At 45.5% G+C, this 21,370-nt stretch overlaps 1 long non-coding RNA gene across 2 annotated transcripts in view; it reads right to left on the bottom strand.

The window, feature by feature from the left end:
* The window catches only part of LOC128344772 (uncharacterized), a 45,055-nt gene extending 31,545 nt beyond the window's left edge, over nucleotides 1-13,510 (bottom strand). The window contains exons 1-2 of one of the 2 annotated variants that reach the window (XR_008316038.1): nucleotides 13,120-13,510; nucleotides 10,837-11,145 (exon numbers count right to left, since the gene is read on the bottom strand). This is a non-coding gene — a long non-coding RNA (uncharacterized LOC128344772). Of the gene's footprint in view, nucleotides 1-10,836; nucleotides 11,146-11,539; nucleotides 11,607-13,119 lie in introns of those variants that run through there. The other variant, XR_008316039.1, reaches the window with a different exon arrangement.
* Between the last annotated feature and the right edge of the window lie 7,860 nt (nucleotides 13,511-21,370).

The following is a 21,370-nucleotide window of genomic DNA, read 5'->3' as shown; positions in this document are numbered from 1 at the left end:
CCATATACAGAAATGCCAATGAAAGAAGAAAGTGAGAAATCTAATATGCGGCGCTTGCCTACCCACAGGGCATACCCACAGGACTGGGGGCACTGAGAGGGCGGTGGAATTATATGGGGAGGGTGCCAGATTTTGAGTAGAATGGATACTTAAGGGTGGGAGTATTCATTGCTGCTGAGTGTGGCGTGGTGCAGGTGTGTCCCGTGGGTGGGGCGCACCGGGGATATGCCCTGTTGCCCTGTGGGCCACTCCGAGCCTGCCTACCCATGAATGCTCTTTGCCCTTTCTGTGCCCCCCTCAATTTCCCCCCGGATGCCGCCACTATCTTGGTGCTGCTGCAGCCTCTGATCCAGCTGAAGAGGCATTGCCAAGGGTCAAGGGACCCTCAGCAACGATGTGGGCTGCATCATGGGTGGTTGCAGGGAGAGGGAGGAGAACCCAGAATGAAACTGGGCAGAGCTCTGCTAGCGGACGGTGTTGTCCCTGTATCCAGGTTATCTCCCTGCCCACAGGCTGCAGTGCACCCATGATTCAGCCCATGTTCTTTTTGGGGGTGGTAGTGGTGTTGGTGGTGGTCCATAGTGGCACTTGGATTTGGTTGTGCTAATTCTTTTACTCAGGCATTGCTGAATATGTGAGCTATAGAGTCTTAAAACCTGAGGATCATGAACAGGTAAGGCTCTAGTGAGGATAGGCAGACTAAGCAAGGTATGTGAGTCCCAGTCTGTGATGGACTTTGTTGAAAGGAAAAAGCAGTTTCCTTGAACTGGGCCTGGAAGTTAACTGGAGATCAGCAATTGTCATTTAATAGGATTAGTATTGTAACATAAGTTGGAACATAAATTTCCCTTAACATCCACTGAAATTTAGACAATTCCATTGCTTTTATCCTTTGCTTTTACTCCTGTTAAGAATAAAAATCAAATTTTTATTCTTTAAAAAAACTACATCTTGCATTATTTGTATTATTACATTTATATTACACCTATCTTTTATGTTTAAGGAAGACTGTTGTAAGATGCTTGAAGCCTAGCATGCACATTGGGATTTGTGATGGTTCCTGTATCCTCTGCCACCATTTATCTTCAACAGTCTTCTTCCATAATATTTACTGCCCTAAATAGTGGGGAAATGCTATAGGCATGGGCTGTTGAGAAAGTCCATATGCTTTAAAGACAAAGAGGATTTATTGTTCACCAAATAAAAGTAGATCCTTTCTAAGAAATACACATCACAACCAGTTACAGTTTACTCCCATTCATTCTGAGTCCCTTTCTCCCAGCTTCTTCTTTAACCGTCAACTTCCAACTAATTCTACAGCAGATGTCTATAGAACTCCCTATGTCAATCCAAGTACCTGGCAACAGTTGCCATGCTTAACTCACTAAAACCCTAGACCAAGCACCATGTAAAAACATAAATGGTTCTTAACTCAATGTTTTGTTTCTAGGAGTCAATTCTTCACATAGTTATCCCATTTTATTCTCACAAGCCTGCAAGGTAGGTTAGGCTGAGCATAGATGACCATGACTGCCTAGAACTAAAGATGGATCACCTACACCCAGTCAATAAGAGTAGAAGCGTGTCTGTCTGGGGACAGGCTCTATTTAGTTGCTGGCAAAAGGAGATGGAATCATGATCATGGAATGGCTTTATGAATGTTGTATAGTAGCCATACTTTCAGCAGAAGAGAATGTTTGCTGATCAGAATAAAGTACACACTTGTCTCTGTGTTGCCTGTCATGCCCCCATCCTCAGATAGCGAAGAGGAAGGGGAAGCTGGCAGTCTGCCAGCAGCTGCAGAGGAACCTGAAGGGCAGAGCCCAGCTGTTAGCCCACAGCAGGTACCTGAGGCAGGTCCAATCAAAGCCTCAGGAAAACTGGGACCATCAGAGGTAGCAGAGACAGGGAATGGAAAGCAGAACACTGAGGTAAACAGCAAAGCACCTTTGCATCCTTGCGATAGAAGACTGATGAGGCGCAGACAACAGGTGGAAGAACTCAGGAGAAGCAGATGCCTGCTTTACAAACCAGATAAATCCTGAATCTGTGTCAGCTGGCCGAAGGCGGATAGCAATTAAGCCTAGCTATAAATCAAGTCTGAAGGCTGCAGCTAAACGCTGGAAGCAACAAGTCTCTTTGAGCCTGCTACAGCCAAGCCTCCGACTCAGAAGAAACCCCCAGCTTTGTGTTGGCCTCTAGAGACCCAGGCTTTTCCTGCTGCTACTCTGCTACCCAACTGAGTCCTGACAGCTGCCCTAGCTGCAATGCCTCCCCTGAGAACGCTTTGCACTCCTTTTGCTCTGGAACCGTGCTATCTGGTGAGCAGACTGGGTTTGCGGGGGGGGACTGTCTGAACCTGATACTTCTAGTAAATTGTTCTCTTGTGTTTTCTTTGCAGACTTCAAGGAGCTGCCTTAAACCTTGACAGCGACCTTGACTTGGACACCGGACGGACAGGGTACTGATATTGCCATAATTTCAGCAACTGTCAATGCTCTTTGTTGATGCTACATTAAAGTTCTGACTCACTGGGCTCCGATGATGTGTGAAGGCCTAGCATTCACAGAAAAATTACACAACAGTAATACATATTGCAGTGACATTCATTTGAATCCACATTCAGTAAATAATTTACCAAAAATATTCCTCAGCATAGAATATGCTGAGGCTCCACAGAACATGAAGCCCACAGATTTGGAGCTTGTTTAAGGAAAAACCACAGGAGGATATGAAGGCACTCTCTGTCTCTTTCTCAGTTTGGGATGGGGGTTTAATTTGGGCTGCTTCATGTGCGGCTTCAAATTAATAACCAGCACAACCATTCCTACAGCCTTGTTCCCAGCCTCCAGCTCCAAATATCTTATGGTTTCAGACCTGAATTATGTCCTCTTGTCTGCATAGCAGCTTACATGCCACACAGGGATCTGTAGGTCTAAGACAGGCACATGTGCTGCATGTGAACCACTCCAAAGCACACTTGCACAGCTTGTGGAGGCAGAGCTACTCTGCAGCTACTAAACAATGAGGTCATTCACACAACCAACAACTGGGTAGGACATGTAACCTACCCAGGTTTGGGAGTTGTGTATGCTCCTAATTTTTGGTTGTGTGGGTTCAAACAACTAGGTAGGAGCAGAGAAGTGATTGTGTGGAAGCAAGGTAGGAAGAAAAGCTGGGTAGGACAGTGCTGTCCTACCCAGCTTTCATACCCAGCATTTGATAAAGGTAGGAAGAAAAACTGTCCTACCCAGCTCTTCCTCCTACCTTGTTTCCACACAATCACTTCTCCTTCCTCCTACCTAGTTGTTTCCACCCACACAACCAAAAATTGGGAGCACACATAGCTTCCAAACCTAGGTAGGACACTTATCCTACCCAGTTTTCAGTTGTGTGAATGACCTCAATGATAGGGATGTGAACGAACCTTAGTCCGTGCACTGGACTGGTTCAGATGAACAGTGCACTGAACTGGTTCAGTGCTGAACAGGTCCAGATGAGTTCCAAACTGGTTTGGTGCCACAGGGAGGGGAGTGGTGAGCGGGATCTTTAAAAAAGAGGAGAGCAGATCCTTTCCTGCTCTCCGCCAATGCATGCAGCTTCCTGCTGTGGTGGTGCCAGCACGCACATGGTGTCTGTGCATGTGTGGATGCCAAATTGGACCTGTGCATGTGCGGACATCATGTGCACAACCAGCACTGTGTGTGGGTTCTTAGGATGAGCACCGCTGCAGCAGGAAGCTGCATGGAATAACTACTCAATTAATAATCACAGTTGCAATGGTACTCCTATTGGGAATGATGGGAGTACCATCTCAACTGCAATTACACAAAGAAGCTATTCCCACAATCGGCAAAAATCAGGCTAGGGAAGGCTAGCTTGATTTCTCCTGATCATGGGAAGCAATGAGAGCCATGTGGCTCCCAGCAGCAAGCCCGCTTAAATGCCCCCCTTAAAAGGAGGTTAGCGGAGCATGCTCTCCACTAATCCTGTTTTTCAGATTGTGTGTTGCCATGGCAGCTCATGAGTAGCCTCCCGACCAGGAGGCTACTACAACAGGCCACTGTTTCTTGGCTGTACAGTCTATTTAACCTCATTAAAACAGAGGTAAAATGAAGCTAGAAGTGCCTTGGAGTCCTCAGCCAATCATCCTCTCTGCCCTGGATCATTAGATCTCTCAACTTTCTTGAAAGCTGCTTTCTCTCTCTCTCTCTCTCTCTCTGCCTTCAGAGTATGGGAGGAAAGAACAGTTGCAGGGCAGCCAAGTTTGTGTGAGCCAACTCTGTGATTGCTCATTCGGAGAGCACTTCTCCTTTTAAAATGAATTTTCCAAGTATGATGTGGGGCAAATTGCTCTGTGTTAGTGAGGAAGAGACAGCGAGGGAGGAGTTAGCTCAGCTCCTACTGCTTCTCTACAGGAGCTCAGCACCTGCAGTTCTCCTTCCCCTTTCCTGAAGAAGTGGGAGGAGGCTTAATTTCCAGTCCACCCTGCTGCATTGACAACAGCTTTAAAACTCAATGATAGCACCAGGTCAATATCACAATATCACAGTACTGATTTTTTGAGATGGAGGGAGAAAGAGGACAAATGGACTAGTTCAGTACAGATATCCCCTTTGCCTAAAACAGATGGAATGGTCATCTGTCAAGATCTGGGGTCAAGAGATGCTAAGAGGCCTGTTCTCCAAAACGACAGTACAGATTACATGCTTAGGTGCACACCTAAGAAGTGCCCAAGCAAATGTGATAAACAGTGTTACATCCTGTATGCATCATATAAGTATACTTGGTAGAGCCAAAGTTAGCTGCAGCCCCTTGGTCAGTATACACTTGGTGAGAAGCTTGGGTTTGACTCTGCGTAATCAGTGAATGGCCACTAGGACATTTTCACAATACTGATCAAGAATGCTCCCAGAGGTGATATTATAACTGGCTGCCACACTAGTTTCCTTTGAGCCTCATACAGTTAGTAAACTTCATATCCTGTAGATGGCACTCAAAAACCATAGTACAGTTAAGTCATTGCCAAATAAACAAGTGTCACAGTCTTATCTGAGCACACATGCATATAGTGTACCCAGAATGTTGGGGGCAATATGCTAAAATCATTGTAAACCGCTTAGAGAGCTCTGGCTATAGAGCGGTATATAAATGTAAGTGCTATTGCTATTGCTACAGGACTCTATATACTTGAAAGCTTTATTATATTCAAGCTAGTACTTTGTACCAAAGGGCTAGACATCTACAGTTACAGCCCTCCCTTTCCATGGAGTCTCTATAAGCAAATCTTCTGGAAGCACATTAAACCTCCTTGTTTTAGTTTTAAATTGCTTGAGTTAAACTGAGATTACATTGCTTTGGATATCTGGGCTGTGTTATATTTATATTTCACAACTATGTTTATAATGGGATTATCAAACTTGAGCATTTGGAATAGGAGAGCTGAAGTTCTTAAGTCTCTCTCCAGGGACATCTAGATCTACAGTCAGTTGGGCTCAATATGACACAAAGACTAAATAACTGCTTACAGCCAAATCAATACGCATTCAAGGGGCCAGGGCTGGGGACAAGAGGTAGCCGCCTCAGGCAGCAGATTGGCAAAAGTGGCCAATTGCCCACTGGCTGCCTCTGTAGCCCCACTTTCTCTGGCCTCCTCTCCTAGACCACTGATCTCCAAACCTCATTTGGTGGCAAGGGTGCACATGCATGTGTGTGTGTGTGTGTGTGTGTGTGTGTGTGTGTGCACGCACGCACACACACACACACACACACAGCCACTGCACTTGCCCCCTCCTGCTCATCCTAGGGCCCATCTAGGTAGGATGGGGTCCATAGAGGGCAATGTTGGGGTTTGTAATTATTTAACAAAGCACCAAAAGGAAGCTACACACTCCAGTTACAGAGTAGAGTGCAGAGTTTAGTTGTTGCAGTTATTTGAAGAACATGCTAGTACTCCTTATATGGAGATTGTTGTACAATCTAAACTAAATAGGTTTATTGGTGAAGTACATTTGGGATAGGAAAGACCTATCCTATCTATCAGCTACATAATTAATAAGTAGGGTAAGAGAAAGATGTTTCCACCTACTCTCTAAGAGGAAAAGAAGAGGACTGACTCTCTACAGGAAGTACCTGAGAAGTCAAGGCAGGGGCCATAGAGTTGAGGCAAAGCAGGGACAGGTAAGGGGACCCTCCCTAACTACCTCTACTTCCAATTCCACCAGTGCTCATTAGGATACTTGGTGCAAAAAGTTGATGCACTGGAACTCCATCTCCAACAGGCAGTTTGCTAAGGACCCTCTGAAACCTGGAGCCGGCTGTCCCCCACCCCCCAGGAGGCTCAGCTGATGTGATTCAGGATACAGTGGATGGACAAAGGTTTCCTTTTTTGACATTTCTTGTTTCCTTTTTTGACACTTCTAACTAACTATGGTTAAAGGACCTTCTGGAAGATCCAACAAATTAAGATCCCAAAATGAAGAGCATTTTATATAAAAGAAATCAGTATTGGGACAGAGAGAGGTTTCAGGAGTCTGCACACCTTCAGCAAATGAGCTCCAACTAAACAGCTTAGGAATGTAAAAAGGAAACTGAGAGTGGCTATGGAAAAAGTCTATTGATGCTGAATTTGGATACAAACAAGGGTGTGTATTATATCTGCACAACTAAAGTCCAAATAATATAACTCTGTTTTTCTCACACAGCTAACCAGTTATACTGACACCACCCTTTTTTCTAAATGGCCACTGCAACTGTTATAAGACTGTTGTGTGCACATAGATAATTACCTGTGATGTTTACACATTTGATGATACTTGTGCACACTCAGGTGAAGGAATGCATGATTTGCTCTATCTTTCCAGCATATGTCTGCCATGTTGGTCTTTTAAGCCTATTATTATATAAGCCACCTTGAAAGCTGGGGATTCACATTTTAAATGAAATAAATACAGTGTGTACAAGCAACAAAATATGTGTGTGCAGTCAACACATTTGACAGTCATACTGATTGTATGCAATTGAAGGGGCCCTTAGACAACTTCAGTTTGGAACACTTTTGTCTTGAGATGCAGGTATATATGTATTTATAATTCACAATATTTATATAATCACTGGCATGATGAACAGGGCTAATGGGGGCAGGAGGGTACTGTGTGTGGCACCACTGCTGTGGACACAGAAACAGCCAGGGATGGAGGGGAAGAAGCCAGTTATGCTACCACATTACCATAGTTTCTCCTGTTCACCACAATGGGAGAAATTATGGTAACACTGGTCGCACGACCAGTATCCTCACCAGTGGCACCGCTGTTTCCATATCCACAGCAGCAGTGCCACAATATCCCCCCACCTCCGCTAGCACTGCTCATCATGTCAGCCATTATACATACGCTTTCAGTGGATGAAGAGTAGTAAACCCAAACTACAATGTGATCTGTTATTACGAGAGGGGCTTCATGCGGAAGTGAACCAGAAGGGATCTTTTATCTTTGAGAATTAGCAGCAGGGCCTGGCCTCTGATCTGGCCCAGGAATGTAGTATACTATATGAAGAGCAGGGGGGTAACATTTCCCCCTTGTGCTATTTTCAACAACAACAAAAATCCCCACTCAAAGCAGCAATTTGCATCTAAAGTAGCAAAGAGATAATAAAATTCCTTTTCTGCCCTTGGCTCCAGGTACGCAACAAAAACAGCTTTAGAAGGGATCGGTTTGTTTGTGTGCAAAATTTCAGCCCCTTTGACACTGCCAGCCATCCCTCCCCCCTCCCCAGAGACTATCCTGGGTTAACATTAAACAGAAGAGACTCTGCCTTTTCTTGGCTTGTGTCATTTTTCATAAGCAGTCTTGTTTACTCTATTCAGAGACACTGGTAAAGCTAATGTTTATCGCCAGCACTGGTCATTGCTCTTTCCGCTGCCAGAATTGGGAAACTCAACCACCAAGAAAACATTAATTTGTTGTTTTCTGGGGCCTGGAATTGTGAGCTGACTAAATTAAATTCTAACCAAGTTCTGCCTATGAGGGAAAACACACTAAAGGAGAAAGGTACACAAAAGTTTCACTGGCATTGAAATAGTAATTGAAGAACATCATGTGTCATATATTACTGAACCAGTCTGTGCACAATCTAGGAGTCCATTAAACATGCTGCATCTTGCAGTGCTGCTTACTTCATCATTTCTAGAAAATGTGGCTGTCTCTTCTTCTCTAAAGTCCTGGCTGGCTGGCTGGTCTGCTTCCTATGGTGACCCAGTTGAGACACAATGCTAAACTTAGTTTAGTGCTACATGAGGGGCAGCCCAAGGTATTGGGGTGCCTGAGGCAAGTCACCAGATAATGCCTTGCCCTGGCCTCTCTACTGGGGCCAGCTCTTTCCCCTCTAGCATTAAAAGGACCAGCAGCCCCCTTATCCTTGCCCTGGGCACCAGGGGCGGAGCCACTATTTGGCCAACGGGTTCAAAGAACCCGGGCCATGCCCAAGCAGGGGCCGTGCCTCGTGGCCTCGACACACACCCCGCGTCTGACCTCAGATGTTGGGGTGTTGGTTTAGCTCCCAAGCAGTGGCCGTGCGGCCCCTTTGAGAGTTGAACTCCAACTCCTGAACGGAGCCTCAAGGCTCTCTTTGGGAGCCAGACCACGTCCCCTACGTCTGACATCAGACGCAGGGGCAGGGTCGGGGGGCCACCGCTGGGGCTGCACATGTGCCGCCAGCAGTCAGGCTCCGCCACTGCTGGGCACTCTTTCAAAGCTCCTGGTGATTTGTAAGGGAGGCAGGGCCAGAACAGGAGAATGCTGGCATTCACTCTTCTCTCCCTGTGCTCCTGACAAAGACTTGTAAGGGCCAGATCAGACTCAGAGAACTGCAGTTTGATACCTAGAGAACAAACCAGAATATCAAACCAATATCAAACATTGGTTTGATATCTTGGTTTGTTCTAACTCTAGTTAACAAACCACAGTTAAGTTCTGCAAATTGTTTTAAAGTGAAAACAAAAGCTTTCACCCTCCTCCTCTTTCATACAAAAGAGGGGAGGATCAGACATCCTGTCCAGGATGTATGAAAAGTGTCGTCCTAGCTATGAAATGTCCAGGAATTTGAGTGGGAAGGTTGCTTTAATTCCACATTTTGTGGGTGCTTTTTTTCTAGGCACTGTTAGCTACATGGTGTTAATATTTTAAAGCCCCATATCCTTGTTCTTTCTCTGGCACCAGTGTAGTTGGCTGGCTAAGTTGGTATGCACCGACATGCTCTGACATGTGCAATGCTTTGGGGGGTTCCCCTGGGGGATGGGTGTTCTAGGCACCCGTCTCTGTGTCCATGGGGGCTGTGTCCATGGGGGCTAAACATAGCTTGCTTCATGTGTCCACTGGGGCAGCACTGCCCCACCGGGATCAGGCCTGATCCCAGAGGTTCTCATGTGCAGCTCAGGCTAGGCCTCTCTGGTGCATGTGAGAATAGCCTCACTGTCTCAGTTATTTGTATGCCCCCCCATCCCCACTCCCCCATCCACATTTGGAGAAAATGGGCCTCTGGGTTTAGCTGTGAAGCATATGGACTAAAAGAGCCCCCTTGTCTCTAGTGGCATTGTTGAGATCCCACTTCCCTCTAGAACATCATCACCATGATCTGATGCAACATCTGCAGTCTTGTGAAGAGCCCTCTAAGACAACAGGAAGTATCTTCTGTGTGGTGTAGCAGGAAGAAATGTTAACACAACTGTCCTTTATTGTTACAACATGAAAGATAAAGCTCTGCAGAAGCTCCAATCCCAGCTGCTACTCCCTAACTATATGAGGTCCTAATCCTCTCCTGTGCAAATAACAGTATAGGGGAAAACACACAAAACAGCCAGCAAGCTCCACTGTTGAGCACTGTTTCCAATTCTGGTTAAAAAACTAGAGTTGTAATATTTGCACTCACCACTCCCACCCTTTTGACTTGTAGCAAATTAAAGCTTTTGTCTCAGAGCAGCTCACATGAGGGGAAAAATGCTGAATCATTCCTGGTGAGTTGACTGCCTGGGCTTCTCATAAAACTAATCTATATTTCCGGTAGAATTAAAATGCTGCCGCCACCACCCTCTTATTGACAGAGCTTGAACCTCTCTGGGCTTGGGGTGGAATCCCAGGGGAAACTCTATTTTGCTATTGGATAAGTACAAAAGCCTTCCACGTGTAGGCCTACATGTGATGAGAAAACTGGTAGCTGCTGAGCACTTGACGCTTTTGCACCAGAGAAATCCACTTCCTGCCCTCCCTTTTTTTAAAGTTAAAAACTAACTCTGAGAGTCTTGTAAAAAGATAAGAACAAAAATGACGGCTTCTGTGTGAGGCTTTTAGGTTTTAGATACACTCAAAAATACTTAGTAGGTTACAAAAATAGGTGGTTTTAGGCTTCAGTTTCAGATTGTATTTAAGCACGCGTAAAAGTTTAGTCTTTTGCAACGCCCTATGTGGGTTGAGCGTAGGCTAGTGTATCTTATTTTAATTATGTTTTAGGTAAACAATAATAGAACAGTATCAGGAATATGCAAAGCACACACAGAGAGAAATATAAGTATCTAACACAAAATCTGACTAACAAACTGTTCCATGTGCTCTATTCCCTTTTCTTTGAAAACTCACCCAACACCTGTTGAGAATAAAGCTTCCTACAATCCTGTCTCTCAAGGATCTGCAGAGTTATTTCATGAAAGAAACCTCCATGCTAGCTCCTGCCATGAGGGAGCAAATTCTATGCCCCTCACTAAGCCTTTCCATACGAGCTTCTCCAGCACAGACCACCCTTCTTGTTCCCAGAATTCCCAGCAACCACTCTCTAGGTCCCACCTACCTGGTGTATTTATTGGCTGCCCTAGAGTTCACAGGCCTGTCAGATAAGACAAGGGTTCACTCCTTGTTAAATCTTTAGACGGAGTGGAGGCTGATCACTACACGACTGTTGTGTCAAAAGGAATTCTCCTGGATGAATGTGGCAACTTTAGTGAGAGCTCTTGGCTCTTTAGGCTCATTAATGTAGTAGTGCTAAATCGTGGTTTAGGTGTAGTCTCAAGCAGGCCAGTGTTGCCAAACCAGCATCTTAAACATGAGGGTCATTTGAGAGCTGTCCTACCTGAAGGTAACGGGAGGCTTTTGCAATGACCTAGGGAAGAATAAGATATGAACGTAAGGGACTTGTGTTCTATGGGATAGTTACCTGGACAAATTACAAGATAAAACAGCCTCCCCCTGCCACCAGCACAACCATGCCTCTATAATGTATGCTAGAGCTCTTAAAACAAGGGCAAATCACAGTAGACATGTTGAATAAAACCATAAATAGGTTTGGAGAGTGTCTGAGGGAAGAGAAGCAGTCTAGTGCTTACTTTAGATACAGCTAATATATGGGAATTAGGCCAGGAGATTTGCCTGCTGCATCTAGCTGTGTAAAATTCCCCTAACCTCAGTCAATTAATGACTCAGGCTGTATTCAGACATAACACAGAACCAATGGTCCAATGGACTTCTGGTTCCACTCCCACCCCTCACGTGCTTACCTGTTCAAATTCGGGTGTAAGTGCTGGCCTGCAATCTGCAAGATTGCAGGAGGGGGAAGTGGCTGCCGGGCAACCTCCTTTGATTGATGGACAGCTGCGGCAGCCAATCAGTACCGAGGAAGGGAGGAGCTTCCTTCTTTTAACTCCAGTTCCAGGGAAGGCTGCCTGCATTACTGAATTCGGAAGTGAAGGAAGCAGACGCAAACCCAAAGCCCAAGCAGCAATCCACACTTCAAACTGAGGGTTCAAATCGGAATTTGGTGAGTGAACCCTTGGTCTGAGTGAGGGTCCGAACTGTGGTTTCACACATTTGGACATGCAGTTTCACAAACCCCAGCCACAGGGTTGTAACTCTGGTTTAGTGTGATGTCTGAATGTGGTCTCAGAATAAACCACTTCACAGGCTACACACACATAGGCTGAATTCAGACATAACACAGAGCCAAGGGTTCAATGGACTGCCAGCTCTGCCTCGCCACATGCTTACCTGTCCAAATTTGGATGTAAGTGCTAGCCTCCTCCGTGCAATCTGCGAAACTTCAGAGAGGAGGGAGAAGTGGCTGCCAGCATAGGCGCATTACAGGATAGGCAGTGGAGCTGGATGCCTACGGCGGCAAATATCCCCCCAGCAGCATTTTTCGCAGTAAATAAATATATTTACGTTATGCTTTTTGTTTCTGAAAACTCTAGTTGTGGGCGGCCGGCTGGTGGAAGGACAGGGACAGCAGCAGCCAGCAGGCTGCAATGTTGTTGTTCTTGTTTGGGCTGGCAGTCAGCTGGAGGCTTCTTCTGCTGCAGACTGGCTGGCTGCTGCTGCCGGGGCCAGGGAAGTATCCTATTCCTTTCCATTTTAAAAGTAGCAGAGCCAAGCAGCAATTGCCTGAAAGATGGGGGAGGTGTGGCATTTCTAACCCTCGGAGAGTGATTGACGCGTCCATCTCTCCTCCTCCCACTCTGGGGGGGGGGATCATGGGATTCTGATGTTTGTTTGGCCAAATTCTCTCCACCGTTATGGTCTGCGCCGTGGAAATCAATCATTTCCTCTCTGACTAATAATTTCCCTCCAAAGCAGCAGCGCAGAATCTTGTCTTTGTGCTCGGCCTGCCAGGGCTGCTGCCTCCTCCAGGGGCTCCGATTTTGCATGCCCATTTGCCCCCATGGTGACACAGGTAAGAAAGAGAACCTAACCTAGGAATTCCGCTTGTCCCATCGCCTTCAACAAAATGGTGTCAGGTCAAATGAGAGACAGAGCTGCCTTCTTTTGCCCTTGCCTTCCCTTTGGTACAAACAACTCTGTGAGGGGGTGGCTGGAGGACGGCCACCTCCATGGTTTTGCTGGCGAACAGGCAAATCATATTCCTGCAGCAGTTGTTTGGCAAAGGTTTGGGTTGGGTCGAAAGTCACACTGTCAGGAATGCTATAGCCATTTCTTGCACTGAGCAAGGGGCTGTGCCCCCAACTCCTGTGATTTGTGAGAAAACAGGGTACTTCCCCCCCACTCAGGTTGTAGACAAACTTATGCTTACAAGTGTATCGAACAATGATGAGTCCCAAGTGCAGCAGATCTGCAGACGTTTTACCTTTAGGTGGCTGAAGTAGTCCAGTGAGTTCTGGTTATTGCGCATGCTCAGCCAGGATTTCAGCTTGGCAAGCTCCATTGCTAGCAAAGGGACACAGACCGAGTCCTGTGCCCAGCTATTAATCCATAAAGCAGCACTGCTTGGTCCGAAACATTATGTGCATATTTTACATCCTACTGTTTATAACCAAGGGCCTTTTTAAAAAGGCTTTCATTTTATGAACGCTTCCCCGCTTACAGGGGCAAAATAACACATAGGCAAAAAGTAAGCACTTGCCAATGAAGGCAAATTTGTAGGAGCGGCACATTGTGATGGCCAGGGAAGGGGCCAAGGGAAAGTTCTTAGTCTTTTTAAAAATTGCCTTTGGGGACAGAGAGGGGTGGCAAGTCTTCCTTTGCCTATGGGCGGCAAAAAACTAATCCTTGGCTGCCAGGCTTTCTCCTTTGATTGATGGACAGCTGCAGCAGCAAATCAGGATGGAGAGAGGGATAGCACTTCCTGTTTTCTTGCATCCAATGAGCGCTTTCTCAAGATCACATGAGAGGGCTTCAGAGTGGGTGGCAGGGAAGGCACCAGAAGTTTGCCTTCTCTGCAGACAATTTGACTGCTGGGTCTGGAAGGGTCAGGGCATGCGATCCAACAAACCCAGACAGTCTACTTCTTCCCCTGGCAGTGTGGAGGTGCGGGTTTGGGATGCATCGTCCTGGCCCCTGGAACTCCCACAATGCACCATGCGAGTGTGTGGTGCATTGTGGGGATACCCCCAGTGATGGGTGGGTGCCCGTCAGTGCCACATGACAAAACATCCCTTAACCTCTTTTAAGATGCGGACTCCATAGGTGGGTTTGTCTTGGAGGCGCATCCGGGATCCACTTGCCTCCTGCTGGTTCTTACGCACAGCCAAGCCTAGACTTGGTTGCCTTAGCCCAGTCTTGGCTGCGCATGAGAATACCCTCAATTGATCTTTCAGACCTGCATCCTCCACTGTACTAATGGGTCTTGAACTTGTTTCCTTGTTTAAAACTGCCCTGAGCCATTCCGGAAGGGCGGCATATAAATCAAATAAATAAATAAATAAATAAATAAATAATCATGTCATGATAAATAATATTTAATATTGCACATTTCCAAATCTGACAAATGTATTAAAGATGGTATTTTCTTCAAATAACTGATAGCTTGGTTTGTCAAACAGACTTATTTAACACTTAAGAGAAACAATGCTCTTCATCAGGATCCTCAAAAGGGCACTTTCCTAGAAGTTTAGGAAAGGAACTTCTGTGTTCAGAAGCAGTGTACCTCTGAATACCAATGTTAGGGACAAACAGCTGGGGGCGGTATCTGATAAATGTACCCAGCAGAAGCCATAAACTCTACAATTTTTTGTTGTGAGTCTCCACTTGTACAATACTGTTGCGCACACACCCCATTCTCCTTGTGTGGTGATAGATTCCAAGGACAGTGCCGTTTTTCAGGTCTGGTGTCCCTTGAATGACAGTGCATGGGAGACTTATGGCATTTTGTAATAATGCCACTTCATTTACAAATATGCAAAGAGAGCATGTGGAGGCAACGAAGCACTCCTTCATGGCAGGTCTGCTATCCTACATCAGAGACCCCTAGAAGTCTTGAACCCCCACACTGTCTTCTCCCAGCTCACAGCTCTATCCCACTGCCTTTTCAAACCTCAAAAATAGTTTCCCCCAGACACACAATCTGCCAAGCACTCGTCTCAGTCTCCACTCTGCCTCCCGCAGATTAATTGTTTTTCAGAGGGTCATCCACAGTGATTAAGGGCCAGTTTGGATGATACTGTCTAACTGACCTGCCCATTGTTTGTGTGAGAATGTGGGTGTGTGCATTCACACATCTCCCCCCCCACACCCTTTGACCTGGCACACTGTTCCAACCTGCATAGTCTCATGTGGGGATGGGGAGGGGAGACACACCTCTAATTTTGTAGTTACAACACTACTTTAAAGGATATATTAACCATGTGATTGGAACTGTTTGGACAGTTTGTCCTGTACAGAAATATGCAGGGACAGAATGGCATGTGGCAGGAAGGTTGAGAAGCCATGCACAGACATTCATTATGCTGGCAGGTATAGTCCAAAGCAGCGTTATGACTTTTAACATACTTTTGTCACATTCCAAATACTAATCAAGGATAAACTCATATCCCTATTCACAACAACCTTTTAACAAACATTTTATTTATACTTTTTCAATGGAGAAAAAGAACAGCTACAATATAAAACAAAACCAATAGAACATTAAAAATAATAAGCACAATTCAGCTCATATTACATTTTAAAGGGTTGTTAAAAATTTCAGCTTAACCATCTCTATATATAATTCTCTAAGGCGTACCCATGGATAATCCTGTGTGTGGCAGCTCTTGTGAGAGTTCATGAGCAGAAGCACTGTGATGACTGAGCAGTGGGGATTTCATATGCAGATAGGGAGGAGGAGCCTTTGATGGTCAAGGTCAGTTGGAATGCAACTGTTTCTGGTCGGAAGATGTTCTTGATTGTAGAGGAGAGGAATCTATATTTATACACAAGTTGTTCTAGTAAGAACTAATCACCCTACTTTGCTGTCACTGTCTCTACATCTGGACTAAATGTGATGCAAATCGAGGTCCACAAGTTAGATCTCTTGCACCCAAATGTGTTCATGTGTCCACCATCTTGGATCGGGTTGGATGTCATCATTACAAACTGCATCATTGAGGTGTCCCTCTGTGTCACTCACTACAGTTGTTCCAAATTTGGTTCAAATTGGTTAGATAGTCCTCACATTAGTGCACTTGCACCTCACATGTTTATGCATCTGCCATCTTGGATTGGGGTGGGTGACATCATCACAAACTACACCATTCGGACCATATGTGTCCATTCAGCTGTAGCAAATTTGGTTCAAATCGGTTAGACTGTCCACAAGTTAGTGCACTTGCACCTCAAAAGTTTCCATGTCCACCATCTTTAATTGGGTTGGATAACATCATCACAATTTTTGCCGTTGAGGTGTCCCTATGTGTTCCTACAGCTGTAGCAAATTTGGTTCAAATTGGTTAAGTTAGCTCACTGTGCCTCAAAGGTTTATGCTTCCGCCATCTTGAATCAGGGTGGATGACATCATCACAAACTACACCACTGATGTGTACCTGTGTGTCACTCACTACAAATGTACGTAATTTGGTTCAAATCAGTTAGACAGTCCACAAATTAGCCCACCTCTGCCTCAAACATTCACACATGCACCATTTTGGACTGGGGTAGATGACATCATTACACTCCATGCCATTTGGGCATCCCTATGTGTCCCTGCAGCTTTGCAGCTGTAGCAAATGTGGTTCAAATTGGTTAAGTGGTTCACAAGTTAGCCCACTTGCGCTTCAAAAGTTTACATGTCTGCCATCTTGGATTGGGGTGGATGACACCATCACAAATTATGCCATTGTGATGTCCTTGTGTGTCACTCACTGCTGCTGTACGCAATTTGGTTTAAGTTGGTTAGACAGTCTACAAATTAGCCCGCTTATGCCTTATGCTTATGTTCACATGGCCGCCATCTTGAATTGCAGTGGATGACATCATCAATCACTATGCTATTTGGGCATTCTTATGTGTTCCTGCAGCTGTAGCAAATTTGGTTAAAATTGGTTAAGCAGATATCCAATTGCACCAGTTATCCCACTTGCACCTCAAAAGTTTATGCATCTGCCATCTTGGACTGGGGTGGATGACATCATCACAAACTACGTCATTGTGGTGTCCATATGTGTCCCTACAACTGTTCCCGATTTGGTTCATATTGGTCCAGGCATTGCAATGTTGATAGGGCTGGGGAAAACACACGGATACACACACAGAATGCTGGGGGATCTCATAAGCCGACTGGAAAGGAGGCTAAAAAGGACAGTGGGCAGGGCTCTGCAAAGAGAGGGGTTGCGAGGGAGGAAAGAGCCCCTGCCAGAGAAGGAGGCTGCCGTTGTGTGAACTAGATGAGGAAACAAGATGAACAAAATCTGGGGGAGAGAGAGAGAAGGGAGGGGAAGAAAGACAGCGGGTGTTGGAGTTTTGCAGGAGTTTAGCGGGAAGTGTGTGGGGAGCCTGGAACAAGCCCCTGTGATCACAAGGAGCCTGGTGGAGAAGAGAACGTAAGTACAAATGCCACATGTATGACTATTTGCCTCATGGGCAGAAGTCATGGGTGTGTGCTCGGTGCAAGGAGCTCCTGGCTTTCAGGGAACAAGTTCGTTCCCTTGAGACCAAGGTGGCGGATCTGGAGAAGCTCAGAGGGGCAGAGAGGCATGTGGATGAGACCTTCAGGGATATGATAGAGGCATCCCTTTCCAGGACTTGTAGCTCCACTGCTGTCAGGGAGAATGAAAGTCTTGGGCAAGGAGGACATCAGTTTGAGGAAGAGGGAAATGCTCCTTTAGAAGGGACCCCTTGCATGGATGATGAGCCCATATCCTAAATCAATCAGTCAATCAATCAATTTTATTATTACAGCCTTAAGCCAACCAGGAAGAAAAACAATAGGAAGAATATACAGAGGTTCAATAAATATCAAAAAGAATAGCAAATGTAATGCAAATAAAGCTAAAAATACATTACAAAAAACCATGGCGGGATGTCTCTCTTATAGCCCCATAAATAGATTTAGCTACTATTTTGGTGACTTCATTATTAGTGTCAGCCAAGTAGTATTAAGATAAAAGGAGTCAGGCCTGCCAGGGAACTGCTCTAAAATTAGAGACAATAATTATCTCCTAGAATCACGATATAGGGGACAATATAGCAAGATGTGAATGACAGAATGACAAGGAAAGCAAGGCCTGTACAAAAGGGACGGACTGCACTTTTGCTGGTCCTACTTCCGTTTGCTGGTCCTAAATTTCCTGGCAATCAATTTCATGGGATGACCCCTGGTTCTAGTGTTATGTGAGAGGGAGAAGTATTTCTTTCTAACCACTTTCTCCACACAATACATAATTTCATAGACCTCTATCATGTCTCACTGCAGCCACCTTTTTTCTAAACTAAATAGCCCCAGGTGTTGTAGCCTTGCCTCATAAGAAAGGTGCTCTAGGTCCCTGATAATCTTGGTTGCCCTCTTCTGCACCTTTTCCAGTTCTACAATGTCATTTTTTAGATGTGGCGACCAGAATTGTACACAGTACTCCAGGTTTGGCCACACCATTGTTTTGTATAAGGGCATTATAATATTAGCAATTTTATTTTCAATCCCCTTCCTAAAGATCCCCAGCATGGAATTGGCCTTTTTCACAGCTGCTGCACATTGAGTTGACACTTTCAATGAGCTGTCCACCACAACGCCAAGATCCCTCTCCTGGTCAATCACCGACATCTCAGTATACTTGAAGTTGGAGTTTTTCATCCCAATGTGCATCACTTTACACTTGCCAACATTGAACTGCATTTGCCATTTTGTCACCCACTCCCCCACTTTGAAGAGATCCTTTTGGAGTTGTTCACAATCTGTTTTGGATTTCACTAACTGAAAGAGTTTGGTATCAAATGCAAATCTGGCCACCTCGCTGCTTACCCCTGCTTCCAGATCATTTATGAATAACTTAAAAACACTGGTCCCAGTACAGATCGCAGGGGAACACCACTTCTTACTTCCCTCCATTGTGAAAACTCTCCATTTATACCTACCATCTGTTTCCTGTCCTTCAACCAGTTAGCAATCCACACATGTACTTGACCCCTTATCCCATGATTCCAAAGTTTTCTCAGGAGTCTTTGATGAGGAACTTTGCCGAAAGCTTTTTGAAAGTCCAGGGATACTATGTCAACTGGATCACCTTGATCCACACACTTGCTGACACTCTCAAAGAACTCCCAAAGGTTTGTGAGCCAAGATTTACCTTTGTGGAAGCCATGCTGGTTATTTCCCAACAGGGCCTGTTCTTCTATGTGCTTTACAATTTTATCCTTGAGGGTGATTTCCATCAATTTGCCTGGAATGGACATTAAGCTAACCATCCTGTAATTTCCCAGATTGCACCTGGATCCCTTTTTGAAAACTGTTGTTACATTTGCTACTTTCCAGTCCTCCGGTACTGAGCCTGATTACAGGGATAAGTTATATATTTTAGCAAGGAGGTTGGCAATTTCACATTTGAGTTCTTTGAGGACCTTGGGATGGATGCCATCCGGCCCTGATGATTTGCTAGTTTTCAGTTTTCCCAGACAATTTATAACATCATCACTTGTCACTTCTTTAGTTCTCAGTTCTTTAGCCTCCATCCCCAAAAAGCCTGGTTCAGGAACAAGTATATGCTCAGTATCCTCTGCCATGAAGATGGACGCAAATAACTCATTTAGCTTCTCTGCAACCTCCATATTCTCCTTAATAATCCCTTTACTCCCTCATTGTCTAATGGTCCAACCACCTCCCTGGCAGGTTTCCTGCATCTGATGTATTTAAATAAGTTTTTGTTATTCCCCTTGATGCTTTTAGCTAAATGTTCCTTAAACTCTCTTTTCGCCTCCCCTATTGTCATCTTGCATTTCTTTTGCCAGAGTTTGTGTTGCTTTCTGTTCTCTTCATTTGAACAGGCTTCCAATTTTGGAAGGAAGTCTTCTTCCCTTTTATGGCTTCTTTGACGGTACCTGTTAGCCATGCTGGCATCCTCCTGGACTTAGTGGTACCTTTCCTCCTTTGGGGTATACAATCTAACTGGGCTTCTAGTATTGTGGTTTTGAGTAAACTCCATGCATTCTGGAGCAAAGTAATTCTACTGGTTTTCCCTTTCAGCTTTTTCCCATCATACTCTTCATTTTAGAGAAGTTTCCACTTCTGAAATTCAAAGTGTTTGTGTTACACTTCCTTGGTGATTCTCTCCTCAGATGTATGCTGAATTCAATCATACTATGGTCACTGTTCCCTAAAGGTTTGATGACAATGGCCACACACCAGGTCCTCTGTGCCACTCAGGATTAAGTCCAAGGTCGCCTTCTCTTTAGTTGATTCCAAGACCAACTGTTCTAGGGCACAGTCATTCAGCATATCTAGAAATTTGACCTCTTTGTCATGACCTGACTGTGAATTTACCCAGTCTATGAGTGGGTAATTGAAGTCACCCATTATTACTGCCCTCCCTCTTCTTGATGCCTCCCTGATTTCCTGCTGCAACTCCCAGTCACTGTCAGCATTTTGATCCAAAGGGCGATAGCACGTCCCCAGTAGCAGATTTCCTTTCAGGCCTTGTATTGTCACCCACAGGGTTTCTGTGGAGGACTCCGGTCCACCTAGGTTTTCTACCTTTTTAGATTCTATCCCTTCTTTAACATACAGTGCTACTCCACCTCCAATGCGCCCCTCCCTGTCCTTTCTGTAGAGTTTATACCCAGGGATAAAAGTGTCCCATTGGTTCTCACTGTTCCACCATGTTTCTGTTATGCCCACTATATCTATTTCTGTGTTAGCAACCAAGCACTCCAGCTCACCCATCTTGGCTCGGAGGCTTCTGGCATTGGCATATAAGCACCTATACGCTGAATCTCTACCCTGATGTATGCTATTCTTTTGACTCTTTGACCTGCTGGCACAGGCTCCCGTCTGCTCTTTATGTGGTTCTGCTCTGTCCCCTTCTGTTTTATCTGAATATTTTGTACCCTTAAACTTTAAAGGATGGCGTTTGCCGAACTCAATACTGTTCAGCTCCTGTCGGCTATTCCCCAGGCATTGTTTTAAGAGCTGCTCTGCAACCTTTTTGATTTTAAGCACCAGCAGTCTAATTCCATCTTGGTTCAAGTGCAGCCTGTCCCTTTTGTACAGGCTTTGCTTGCCCCAAAATGTATCCCAGCCCCTAAAAAATCTAAACCCCTCCTCCCGGCACCAACGTCTCATCCACATAGGCGTAACGATAGGGGGGGCAGGGGGGCACGTGACCCGGGCGCCACCCGCTAGGGGGCACCAAAAAGTTCCCCCGAAGACCCCCTGCCGTTTTCGGAAATTATTATTTTTTTTTGAGAAAAATTTTTTTGTGTGTGCGTGCACTGCAGCGGTCCCCCCTCCCCCTCCCCCGGTCCCGGCGCCAGCTCCGGCACTGGGCGCCGCCGCCGCCGCATTTGCTTTTTGTAGTGCAGTGCCTGCCTGCCTGCTTTGCAAATTGCAGCGTCGGCAAGGCAACGGCTGTGACTCTGTCTCTGTCTCAGCTCAGACACTCTGAGAGTCTGCGCTGAGCGCATGCGTGTTGGGAGGACAC

The sequence above is a fragment of the Hemicordylus capensis genome, chromosome 2 (assembly GCF_027244095.1).
Source record: "Hemicordylus capensis ecotype Gifberg chromosome 2, rHemCap1.1.pri, whole genome shotgun sequence".
NCBI lineage: Eukaryota > Metazoa > Chordata > Lepidosauria > Squamata > Cordylidae > Hemicordylus > Hemicordylus capensis.
This window is presented reverse-complemented; position numbering and strand designations above follow the sequence as displayed.